The sequence below is a fragment of the Spinacia oleracea genome, chromosome 4 (assembly GCF_020520425.1).
Source record: "Spinacia oleracea cultivar Varoflay chromosome 4, BTI_SOV_V1, whole genome shotgun sequence".
Classification (NCBI taxonomy): Eukaryota; Viridiplantae; Streptophyta; class Magnoliopsida; order Caryophyllales; family Amaranthaceae; genus Spinacia; species Spinacia oleracea.
The window spans coordinates 28,739,562-28,753,725 of NC_079490.1; positions in this window are offsets into that span (position 1 = coordinate 28,739,562).

Sequence of the window (14,164 nt, forward strand, 5' to 3'; positions counted from 1 at the left end):
GCTAAAGCCGTACTCTGCAAAAACAAAGTACAAAACGAATCAGTAAAACGAAGGAAAAAAGAGGAGGACAAACTCACTGAAACACGGTCCCAGCCGAAAGACACCTACCCCTGTCAAAAATCCTGCTGAGACCGGCGACAGCAAGAATGTCCTCCCGCAAGATGTAGTTAAGGTTCGGGAGCCAGCTAGACGGCAGTTTATAATTATCCTCCCGAGCCAAGAACCACTGGAGGAGATCCACGTAGTGTTGATGGTTCCGATCCGGAGCAGCCACGCCCCCCATGTCAGGATCAGGAGTCACAAACCACTTTGGAGGGCGATAAAAATTGGGGTGCTTCGGATCCGTCGGCACGCGAACAAGCAACCACTCCGTCTTCCATTTTTGGTCAGAGCTAAGGTAAGGGTATGCCGTAATATAGTTCGGCTCCCCTCTCCTTCGGGACTTTTTGTTGATGATGGTCCACCAACCATACCCATCACCCTTGGAAGCATGGTTGAAAGACAGATCGTGGAGATCCCGAAAAACGGAGACAGAGCAGGGAAAGTTAACGAAGTCGCACACCCATCTAAATCCGATGATGTGCCTCATAGACTTGGGTGTAAGTTGGGCCTAACTGATGTTGTACAACGCCAGGAGCTCGGAAATGAACGGATCCAAGGGAAAGCGGAGACCGTTCTCCAAGTGATGAGTGTACACAGAGATGAACCCCCTCGGCGGATGAGTCACCCGAGGACGCTCCTGATCGGGAAGTTCACACCAGTACCCCAAGGCGTGCTGGATTCCGTATAACTCCTCGGCCCTCCGATGGTAGTTCCCCAGCTTCGCCTCCATTAACCAGTCACCACTGACCGCTTTCTCCAACGAACCATCGATCTTGGTGGTCTCATGCAAGATCGGGGCATACTTGCCCTTCGGATCAGCTTCACTCCAATGAACTGGAAACTCAGGGAAAGGACGGCGTACACCCGAAGAACCAGCTTTCTTACCAGAAGTAGCGCGTTCAGACACGCCAGACCCGCCAACAGCACCATCTTTGGAAGCGTCCCAACCAGTCGAACGTTTCTCCACCGGCCTCTCCGAAGGCCAACCCCTTGAAGTTTTCTGTACCCTTCCCGAAGGCACATCCTCCCTCTCACTAGAGGAGCCAACGACGAACTTACTTTTGCCCTTATTCTTTGCCATGGTCGCGAATTCTCAGTCTAGGGTTTAGATTGAGGAGTAGAAGAAAGAACGAAGAAGTAAGGAGAATTCGGAAACAAATTACCTTTTTCCGAAGCGGAATTCGCCGACAAAACGAACGACATAAGTTCCCGAAGTCTAAAGCTGGCTGAATTCCGTAGATCTGAAGAAACTCGAAAACCGCGATCGCCGGAAAAAGAGAGGAAGTTTGTCTAAAAGAGAGAGAAAGTAAAGTTTGAAGGAAGTTTAGCGCCCAGTATTTATAGAAAAGGGAAGCGTATCAACTTCTTTTCAACCCACGATCTCCACGACACAATGCAAATCCCAACACTTGTCATCAATGCAAATCATCCCTTTTCAAAAAAGAGAGGGAACTTTTGGACTTATGACAACTGGAAACCCACCCATTTAATTCTAAATGGACCGGGTCTGGGGGGGCATGTTGTTTGGGCTCCCAATTGATTCTCAATTGGGCCACTAAGTCTAAAGCCCAATGGCTCTAAACAACAGCATCAAACCTACCAATGGCTAGTCAGCCATCCATTAAGGCCCAAGGCCCAATAGCAATAAATGACCTATGGGCATTTGTTATGCAAACACTATAAATAGGCCACCAAGGCTCACACCTCAAGGTACGTCCAATTTATCGCCTTAAGACTACTCTTCTAGAGAACTTCTCTCTAGAATCCGAGCATCGTTCTTACTTAGGCATCGGAGGGGATTTCCTCGGAAACACCCCCGAGGCTAGTGACTTTGCTCTTGTGAAGGTGAATTCAGACTCAACTCATTCAATCAAGCAAGATCTTCAACACATACGAAAGGGCCTTCATTAGAAGCCCATTGTTTCCATCTTTACAACACCGGAACAATTTGGGTGTTCAGTATTAATCCGGAGTATTCATTTCTTGCTTGTGACGATCTTAGCTCCCACTGAAACCAAGATCCGTCGATTCCGAATATCCATAGATGGAGTATTTAATGTCATTAAATACTTGATCCGTTTACGTACTATTTGTGTGACCCTACGGGTTCTGTCAAGAGTAAGCCATGGATTAATATAATTAATTCCACTTGAACTGAAGCGGCCTCTAGCTAGGCATTCAGCTCACTTGATCTCACTTAATTTATTAACTTGTCAATTAATACTGAACCGCATTTATTAGACTTAATATTAAATGCATACTTGGACCAAGGGCATTATTTCCTTTAGTCTCCCACTTGTCCTTAGGGACAAGTGTGCATTTCCTAATTCCTTTGTCGCTCGATGCTTGCTCTTGAACATAAGGTAAGAGTTGTCATCCTTATTATGTCCAGAGGTGTTTCTCGGTTTCAGAGTTCAACTGATCAAATAAACAGATAATCATAGCCTATGATTCATCTGAGCACGACCATGCATTTTACAGTTTCTAGCTCTCCGAGTGGCCTTGTACAACTTTTAAGCATCTCATCCCGATTTATGGGAGGACAATCCCAATCTTGCGATCTTGAGATTAGACTTCGTTTGATAGGTGATTACCTGAGCGTTGCCTTTATAGCCTCCTTTTACGGTGCGACGGTTGGTCAACGTTAAAGTAACCAGTTCTCAAACAAGTAATCTCAAATCACTCAGGTATTGAGGATTTAGTGTCTAATAATTTTAATGAAATTTACTTATGACAAATTTTCATCTCTTACAGTAAAGTTTTATAGGTCTGTCCGATACTAGTCTTCCCAAAGTAAGTATCTATGCAAATGATTATGACATTGCCAATGTCCACATAGTTCAAGAAACAGAACTATTAGTCATTTTGCATTCTAGTCGTCTAACGTTTTCCATGCATCCAATTTTATAGAAAACTCTGACCAGAGACCATTTTCAACTTTTGACATTCAAGTTCACTTGATAGACATTTCTTAGTCACAGGACTGGTCCTGACAGTCTATCTTGAATAATTTGTCAAATTGAAGGGACTCATCATTTAATAAACCACAAATTAAATGGAAAAATGAATTCTATTCATTTATTGTAAATGATTAACCAATAATGTTTTACAAAGTATTAAACTCTAAAACTTTAAATCATCAAATAAGGACATCAAAGCCATTCTCCAATATGCTTGATTCCCATAGCTGCAGTGTGCGAGTTGTGCTTCGCCTGCGGAAAAGGTTTAGTCAATGGATCTGATATGTTGTCATCAGTTCCAATCTTGCTTATCTCGACTTCTTTTCTTTCAACGAACTCTCGTAGAAGGTGAAATCTACGAAGTACATGCTTGGCTCTTTGGTGGTGTCTAGGCTCCTTTGCCTGTGCAATAGCTCCGTTATTATCACAATACAGGGCTATTGGTCCTTTTATGGAGGGGACTACACCAAGTTCACCTATGAACTTCCTTAGCCATATAGCTTCCTTTGCTGCTTTATGTGCAGCAATGTACTCCGCTTCAGTTGTAGAATCCGCAATGGTGCTTTGCTTAGCACTTTTCCAGCTTACTGCACCTCCGTTGAGGCAGAAGACAAACCCAGACTATGATCTGAAATCATCTTTGTCGGTTTGGAAACTTGCGTCCGTATAGCCTTTAACAATTAATTCATCATCTCCACCATAGACCAGGAAGTCATCTTTGTGCCTTTTCAGGTACTTCAGAATATTCTTGGCAGCAGTCCAATGTGCCTCTCCTGGGTCTGACTGGTATCTGCTCGTAGCACTGAGTGCGTACGCAACATCCGGGCGTGTACATATCATAGCATACATTATTGAACCAATCAATGATGCATACGGAATCCCATTCATTCGTCTACGCTCATCAAGTGTTTTTGGGCATTGAGTCTTGCTTAGAGTCATTCCATGAGACATGGGTAGGTAGCCTCGCTTGGAGTCTGCCATCTTGAACCTATCAAGTACTTTATTGATATAAGTGCTTTGACTAAGTTCAATCATCTTTTTAGATCTATCTCTGTAAATCTTGATGCCCAATATGTACTGTGCTTCTCCTAGATCCTTCACCGAAAAACATTTCCCAAGCCAAATCTTGACAGAGTTCAACATAGTAATGTCATTTCCGATAAGTAATATGTCGTCGACATATAATACTAGAAAAACAATTTTGTTCCCACTGACCTTCTTGTATACACAAGATTCGTCTGCGTTCTTGATGAAACCAAAGTCACTGACTGCTTCATCAAAACGTATATTCCAGCTCCTGGATGCTTGCTTCAATCCGTAGATTGATTTCTTTAGCTTGCATACCTTTTTAGCATTCTTTGGATCCTCAAAACCCTCAGGCTATGTCATAAACACAGTTTCTGTTAAAACGCCGTTTAAGAAAGCGGTTTTGACATCCATCTGCCATATTTCGTAATCGTAATATGCAGCGATTGCTAACATTATCCGAATAGACTTTAGCATTGCAACTGGTGAAAAGGTTTCATCGTAATCCACACTGTGGACTTGCCTGTAACCTTTTGCAACCAATCTAGCTTTGAAAACTTCAAGTTTCCCATCCTTGTCCTTTTTCAGTTTGAAAACCCATTTGCTTCCAATGGCTTGGGAGCCATCTGGCAAATCGACCAAATCCCATACTTGGTTTTCAGACATGGAGTCTAATTCAGATTGCATGGCTTCTTACCATTGCTTGGAGCTAGCTAGGGCTCGTCATAGCTTGTTTGTAAGTCGCAGGTTCATCACTTTCAAGTAATAGAATGTCATAGCTCTCGTTCGTCAAATTACCTAAGTACCTTTCCGGTTGAGATCTATATCTCTGCGATCTATGCGGGGTTACATCTCTAGATTGTCCATGATTCTCACCAGAAACTTCTAAAGATCTCTGAGTTTCATCTTGAATGTCATCTTGAGCATTCTCTAGAGTTTGTTGTTCGACTCGAATTTCTTCGAGGTCTACTTTTCTCCCACTTGTCATTTTGGAAATGTGATCCTTTTCCAAAAAGATACCATCTCGAGCAACAAACACCTTGTTCTCAGATGTATTGTAGAAGTAATACCCCTTTGTTTCCTTTGGATAGCCCACAAGGATACATTTGTCAGATTTTGGATGAAGTTTGTCTGAAATTAATCGTTTGACGTATACTTCACATCCCCAAATCTTAAGAAAAGACACTTTTGGAGGCTTTCCAAACCATAACTCATATGAAGTCTTTTCAACAGCTTTAGACGGAGCTCTATTTATAGTGAGTGCGGCTGTATTTAGTGCATGTCCCCAAAATTCTATTGGAAGTTCGGCCTGACCCATCATTGATCTAACCATGTCTAGCAAGGTTCTGTTCCTCCGTTCCGACACACGTACCGTTCCATTGTGGTGTTCCAGGAGGAGTCAATTCTGATAGAATTCCACATTCTTTCAAATGGTCATCAAATTCATAGCTCAGATATTCACCGCCTCTATCAGACCGGAGTGCCTTAATCTTCTTGCCTAATTGATTCTCCACTTCACTCTGAAATTCCTTGAATTTGTCAAAGGATTCAGACTTATGCTTCATTAGGTAGACATAACCATATCTACTGAAGTCATCAATGAAAGTGATAAAGTAGCTGAAACCACCCCTAGCATTTGTACTCATTGGTCCACATACATCTCTATGGATTAAACCCAATAGTTCAGTTGCTCTTTCTCCAACTTTAGAGAAAGGTTGCTTTGTCATTTTTCCAAGTAAACATGATTCGCACTTACCATAATCCTCTAAGTCAAATGGTTCTAGAATTCCTTCCTTTTGAAGTCTTTCCATGCGTTTCAAGTTAATATGGCCTAATCGACAATGCCACAAATAGGTGAGATCTGAATCATCCTTTTTGGCCTTTTTGGTATTTATGTTATAAACTTGTTTGTCGTGATCTAATAAATAAAGTCCATTGACTAATCTAGAAGATCCATAAAACATCTCTTTAAAATAAAACGAACAACTATTGTCTTTTATTAAAAAGGAAAATCCCTTAGCATCTAAGCAAGAAACAGAAATGATGTTTCTAGTAAGACTTGGAACATGGAAACACTCTTCCAGTGCCAAAACTAGCCCAGAGGGCAACGACAAATAATAAGTTCCTACAGCTAATGCAACAATCCGTGCTCCATTTCCCACTCGTAGGTCGACTTCACCCTTGCTTAACTTTCTACTTCTTCTTAGTCCCTGTGAATTGGAACATAAGTGTGAGCCACAACCTGTATCTAATACCTAAGAAGTTGAATTAACAAGTGTACAGTTTATAACGAAAATACCTGAAGATGGAACGACTGTTCCGTTCTTCTGATCTTCCTTTAGCTTCAAGCAATCTCTCTTCCAATGCCCCTTCTTCTTGCAGTAGAAGCATTCGGATTCAGAAGTGGGTTGACTGACCTTCCTCTTTTCAGACTCGGCGCCAGTTTGCTTAGTTGGGCTGGCCTTGTTGCCACCTTTCTTAGCATTCCTCTTCTTTCCAGATTTCTTAAACTTGCCCCCACGCACCATAAGCACATCTTGCTTATCACTTTTGAGCATCTTTTCAGCGGTCTTCAGCATACCGTGAAGCTCAGTGAACGTTTTGTCTAGACTATTCATACTGTAGTTCAGTTTGAATTGATCATACCTGTTATGAAGAGAATGGAGGATGGTGTCTACAGCCATTTCCTAAGAGAATTGCTGATCCAGCCGACTCATATTCTCAATGAGTCCAATCATTTTGAGAACATGTGGACTTACGGGCTCGCCTCTCTTAAGCTTGGTCTCAAGAATTTGCCTATGAGTCTCGAATCTTTCGACTCGAGCCAGATCTTGGAACATGTTCTTTAACTCACTGATGATTGGAAAACATCTTAGTTGATGAACGTTTTCTGTAGATCTGCATTCAGGGTTGCAAGCATTAGACATTTCACATCCTTGTAGGCATCAATCCAACGATTGAGGGCTGCCTGAGTGACCCCTTCGCCTGCGGCTTCGAGCATCGCCTCTTCTAGGACATACTCCTTTTCTTCCTGCATAAGAACTACTTGCAAGTTCCTTTTCCAGTCAAGGAAGTTTTTCCCGCTCAACTTCTCCTTTTCGAGAATTGATCGAATGTTGAATGAATTGTTATTTGCCATAATTAAAACTACAATTGAAAAAGAATAAACAAATAAATAATCATTCACAGTTTCTCTTAATAAACTTAAATTCTAGCATACATGCATAATTTAATGTTCATTAAGAATTTTATTCAAGTTATGTGTTCCGCCAGGTGTGAATAAAATGATTCCAAGATCCTAAAAACCATTGAAGAATTAAGCACATTATGTAATTAGACTGAATTCTAAAATCTTTTAGGTAAGCAAAAGCCTTTTGCTAATAGTCTAGAAACTACTCTTGGTTGATAGGTACGTCTAAGAACTTATTAGGTAAACCTATCGATTTTGCCACGACATAAAAGGACTCCTTACTTATATCGTTGAGTTTCACCAAAACTAACATGTACTCACAATTATTTGTGTACCTTACCCCTTTAGTATCGATAAGTAACACCTCGCTATGGCGGAAAACTATTACTAAGATCGATGAAAAAAGGATATCTAAGTAAGTGTTATTTTGGCATGGCACCTTTTAACTCAATTTTTAAGTTTGGAACTTAAGGTTCTTACTATGTTGGTTAGATTTTAAGTGAAATAAAATCCTTAATCATGCAACATAATCAAGCTTCGATCTCATGCATATTTAAGACATATTTAAAAGCAATAAATAACTTAAAACATGCATAAGATAAATGTGATCTAGTGTGACCCGACTTCATCTTGAAGCTTCAACTTCAAAGTCCGTCTTGAAAATCTCCGTGGGAGGCGCCATTTTCTTCAAATAGGATAAGCTATAATTAAACTAATTACAACTATTTGATGGTACGCAGACCATATTTGAATTGAATAACAAATTTGGTGCTTTAGACCAATTACATTCAAATTAATGGTACGCAGACCATATTTTCTATCCTATTTGGGCCATACTAGTCACTTCATAACCTGCAAAACAGTACATATACAATATATACCATTCACCCATTCATTATCATGAATGGCCCACATAGCTGGTTAGTAAAACACGTTATGCATCACATAAATATTTGCAGCAATTAATCAAGGGCACCAATAATCTACCAATTATTCAGTCCTTATTAATTCTAATCAAGTTGTTTAACCTTAAAGGATTTGTAGACCTAATCAAGAGTTTATGACTAAAATTGCTCCCACTTAAACCAATAAATTCATATGCTTTACTAATTTTAAACATAAAAATGTATTTCTAGTCTAACTGGAAACATACAAATTTAATTAAAATTTAAAGCTCATATAAATTTCTAATTGAATCCATTTTATTTAATTTATTTTCAGTTAAATTAAATGAATTTAAATTAATTCAAGGTTTAATTTTAGTAAAATAATTAGTATAAATAGAATTTATAATAATTATAATATTCAAAATTAAAAGCCGAGAAAAAAATTTAAATTATTAATTTTAAAATTAATTAAAACGTTTCCGAACTGAAAATTCAATATTAAATTTAAGAACGACTCAATCTTAACACGACGAGGCACTTGGGCTTGCGCCCAAGCCCCATCGAGTGCACGAGGCTTAGTGCCCCTCGACTGTTCGTATAGCAACACGCAAGCAGGCCACACGCAACGCAGCAGTGCAGGCCACGCTACGCGCGCCCGCTCGCTCATCGTCGTGCCTGCTTGCCTCACGTCTGCTTGCTTGCTGGGCGTGGCAGCGCGCGCTGTGGCGCAGCACGCTTGCTGCCCACACGCGTCTGCCCGAAGGCTTGCGCCTTGGCCCTTCGCCCTTGCCCACTCACCCATATGCGCACAGCACTCGACACAGGGCAGCATGCTGTCTTGTGCTCGTGTGCCATGACTCTTGCTCGTTGCAACGTACCGCATGGGCGACGAGCTCCCTTGCTCGTCGTCGCATGCCCGCACTATACAACACCCCTTAAGGGTAACACGTAGCGTCCATTGCTTTGTGCGTGCAAGTTTTATGAGCGAATTGCATAAAATTAAAAAAAATTTAATTTAAAATTAATGACAAATTAATAAATCATATTAATTTCATAATTTTAGGGCGAAAAATCGAAAATTTATTAATCAATTAATTTCCGATTAACATGGATTCAAATCTAGGTCATAAAAATTTAAAATTTAACATAAATTAACAATTTTTATGGTGGATTTTAATCATTGGTACCTAATTAAATTATTAATTAATCATGAAAATCAAATCAATTCTAAATTATTCGAATTTCAACAAATTAATCATAATTACAAATTAGGTTGTATAATTAACAAGTCTAGGCATTCATAATTGTTAAACATATACTGTAGGTCAATCAAAAACTCAAGATTTATCAACAAGAATCGCAAATATTCAATTTAACATCTTAATTTTACAAACTTTTGCGTTCGAAAAACTAAAACCTCCGAAAAGTCATAGTTAGGCTTCGAATTTGGGAATTCTGGGTTTGGCCGAAAAATCCTCTTTTTGTCAAAATTTTAGAATGCCTTTTACATGCGGAATTGACACAAAAATCACTCGATTTGGATGAGTAACGAAGAAACTGTCGAAAAACTGCGTACATATAATTAAATAAACGCAATTTGTAATTAATTACGAAAATTAATCACCCCTTTAATTCTTTGCAAATTTGTAAAATTTAACCATGTTCATGCAATTTAGATTATGAAAAAAATAAGGGGCTCGTGATACCACTGTTAGGTTATGATACATATGAATAAACATAAATCATGCGGAAAAACCATAAAGCCAGGAAACATATTATTAACACATAATCATTTAGCATAATTCAGATGCATACACTTTGTAGCGTGCCCTCCCTAGCTGCGCCCGAACCGAACAAGAACAAGTCTTTTAGGACTCCAAGTGTCGTCCCTCCGTAGATAGTCCACAGCACGTCCAGATCCGCCTTAAGCTTGACCAACTAGAATCACCCTTAAGGTTCCTTAGATTTTCGGCTATTTGGATGCAAGTGTTTGGCTGATTTTTGCTTAAAAATCTTACCTTGAATACTTCAATAATCGTCTGTTAAATATGTGACCCTAGGCCTATATTTATAGAGTTTATGGAAAGGAATTATAATCCTACTAGGATATGGATTTATTAATTAGAATCCTATTTGAACTCTAAATAATAAATTTAATCTATTAGGATTAGGATTTAATCATTGCACGAATTCCGATAGGATTAGGATTCGTTACGAACACGAGTGTCGCACGACCACGAGGGACACAAGCACCCGCGCAGGCCTTGCGGCCCACACGAGTGGGCGCTGCCTCGCAGCCCACGAGCACACGCTCCAGCGCGCGCGCCTGTAGCCTTGCTGGGCCTGGCCTTGCGCTGGGCCTGGCGAGGCTGTGGCCTTCTGTAGACACCTACTTTTGTCCCCATTCCCGAAAGGGAAAGGTTCGATGATGAAAACATAAATCTCCATTTGACAACGCATCTCCTATAAAATAACGAATCTCAATCACCCATCTCGTTTCACCCGAAACCTGCTATTTATAGAAACCTGCTATTTATGGAAACCTGCTAAAAATAGTAACTGCCGTAAAGGGTAGCTTCTAAAAGTGGCAAGTCACAAAAGATAGAAACCTGTCAGAATTAGGTGTTGCACTCCAACATAAATCCTAAATGAGATAGAAAACTGCGAGAATCCTATTCCTGATATGATTCGGAAAAAAGAGTTACGTATTAATTAAAATCCTAACGAGCCTAGAGTTCGTAACGGGCCCAGACGCATTCCGTCATGAAATTGATACGCACCAAAAGACTCTATTAAGTCTCAAACACTACGGATTTTAGGAATCCGAATCTGACTAAGAAAACAGCCCAGACCCTATTTTCAACGCCTGGCTCTGGGCGCTGAAAATACCTGGGTACGTGTTTTTTCTTAATTCTTTGTGGATTAGAACTCTGCAATTCTATCTTTCCACAAACTCTTTTCTATAAATATAGCCCAAGTTCGACGTGGAATCACAACACATAATTCATATTCTGAGTATTGACTCCAACCCTTAGCCTAAGCCTCACGCTGCGAAATTGTTCACGCGTTCTGTCGCAATCGATCCATAAATCGAACATAACGTATTCTGTCCTATAATTTGAGATTCGTTAAATAAAAAGGGGAAATAGCAAAGTCAAAGTGGTTAGTTTTCTGAGAACCGTGACGCACCTCTCAAGGGTGCGTCGTAATGTGTCCCTTTTCGATGATTTAATTGCTTTCCTCGCCCTTTTTATGAACTGTTAAACTAATTAAATCTGATTGTTCTACCACGCCTAACAAATATAATATTTTTGGGAAATTGGATTATCATGCTAGGTCCCTTAATGCTATTTAAATCAGATAATCGCGATCGATCTAGTATTATATGTTGCATATTGATAAAATCAACTTAGATTAGTTTAATAGTTAACGCATGTCCCTTCAATTATTTATGCTGAGCTAGTAAGGATATCCTGCCTCTGGAGTTATCGAAGAGTGAGTACTCCTCTCGGTAGTTACAGTCCCCCGAACCCTCATTCTCTACCCTGCGGGTGTACGTTGAGTGATCCCCACCACCAGGGATCACAAGGGAACCTACGGCCGTCGTGGTCAAACATAATTGCACTCCCTTTATGTCACGATAATCGGGTTTTGTCAGTTTTTCTCATTGTCGTTAAAAACTGAATGGCGACTCCTATATTACTAGTCAATTGGGTGTAAACTCACAGGAAATCCAATTACACTTGATTGAATAAAAAGAATCGTCACACCCACGAGGGACGAGGTCATGCATTAGCCTCGTGCTTTTTCGACCCCCTCACAGTGGCGACTCCGAACCCAATCGCTCCGAACCACGAGGGACTAAGGATACCTTTTTTCGCTCCGAACCCAATCGCTCGCTCATTAGGTCCCTCTCGCCTGCATGCCCCCTTGGCTTGCACTTGCGGGTTGGCCTCTTGAGCGAAATTCGTCTGTTGAAGACACTACCTCGACCGGGGCATGTGTTAGATCTACAATAGAAGCGGTACCAAGCCAGGCGCAAATAACTACCCATAGAAGCCTATCATAAACTACATGATATGTTATTATCGCCTCATGATGAGTGTTAGTTATGTGTAGCGAAATATGTGATTGTGTGTGACAAACTATCCTAGAAAACCAACGACCTTAAAAATTGCCCAAACATTCATAAACTAATTTGCCAAAGAGTTACACCGAAATACGTGTTCCGCAAACCCGAATGATCGCCACAAAAATAAGCAACGCTCGGGATGGCCTGTAACGAATCCCACAAACGCTGCACAATGCGTAAAGGACGTTATTAGGCAAGCACGCAAATCGAAGTCGCATAAACAAAAGTAGACGCAAACAGAAAACGAGAATCAGCCAGGGACGCATTTTCAACGCCCCTGGCTGGGCGCCAGAATTTCTCACGCCCGACGCTGGGCGCCGAAGTCGCTGCTTGGCCTTCTGGTCAGGCGCAGCAGCCTCGGTGCCCGCGCAAAAGGAAAATACGTAGCACAAAAAAATGTTCGTAAAAAAAAGAATTGCTGCGAGGGCGTAAGAAAAGCGCTCGATTTCAAAAGCGACTCGTAAAAAATTAATAACTCTTTGCGTCGTTGTTAGGCCTCCTACGACGACAATGTTCGGCACCAAAACCAAACACGCTAATAACTATGAATGTCACACGGGCAAGTGTTTCGAAAATTCATAGAATGACCAAAAAAAACCAAAAAGTGTACCAATAAAAGAAAGAGCAAAAAAAACCAATAGAGAGAGTCGAAGTCTAGACTAAGTAATGCTTGAAACTTTGGGAACCTAAACTTTAGCTTATCTTATGCCTAGGACTGGTCCTGCCACTTGGTGCCGATCAGGGAATCAACGGTTAGTGCGTCTCGAAGATACATCGCCAACATCAGGTTTAGTGACTCCAAGCTCCGTCCGTCGTCCCTCATTTCAAGGATCTCCGCTTCCCCAACCTCGATTCGCACCTTCAAACATGTCCATCGAAGATTTGCGAGACCAGATGGTCCAAATGACCCAACTTATGGGCCAATTGAAAATGGAAAATGAAGCTTTAGTGGCTGCACAAGCCAAAAATGACCTCGATAACGAGAAGAGGATTGAAAAAATGGTCCTACAGCAAACCATGGGGAGCAAATACTTCTCCCTCGATCCTGAACCTTTTCCTGGCAAACTACCAGAAAAGTTCAGTTCATCTGACTTACCAAAGTTCAAGGCCACGGACAATCCCCGTGATCATCTACTGAGCTTTGTGAATGCCATGAACTTGAAAGGCGTGGACAAGTCCATGTATTTACCTGCCTTTCCTTTGTCCTTGGAACCTGTGCCGCTCAAATGGTACTATCACCAGGACCCTAAGCTCTTCCCCACTTGGGAAGACTTTGTCAATGTATTCATCAAGCAATACTCGTCGAACATGGATTTCCAAGTCACCATGCGCGAGCTGGAAGTTCTCTTTCAAAAGAAAAATGAGGGTTTCACAACCTACTTTGCTAGATGGAGGGACCAGGCGGCCTAGCTAATCAATAGGCCTCCCGAATCATAATTGATCCAAAAATTCATTGACAACCTGGACCCGGCTTACAGACAACACCTTAGGTACCTGGGACTTGACACTTTCAAAAGAGTTTATGATGTGGGAATAAAGATCGAGGACGACCTCGCCAAAACCATACAAAGCAAACCCACATATAAAAACAACACCTATAATCGGGGTAACACATCCCAAGCCCAAGAAGTCCATGCTGTAGAAGAGACTCCCGCCCGAAGAAGCCCTGGAAGATGGGTCCGACACCGATAGTTTGCCCACTCGGGTCGACTTTGGTACAAGCCTTTGAAAGATTAACCAATCAAGGAAAGTTGAGACCTATAGGCCCCACCCGTGACCCTCCTGTCAAAAGCAAATATTGGGTCGAAGGTACTTATTGCAAATTCCATCAAGGTAATGGGCATGACACTGAAAACTGCTGGAACCT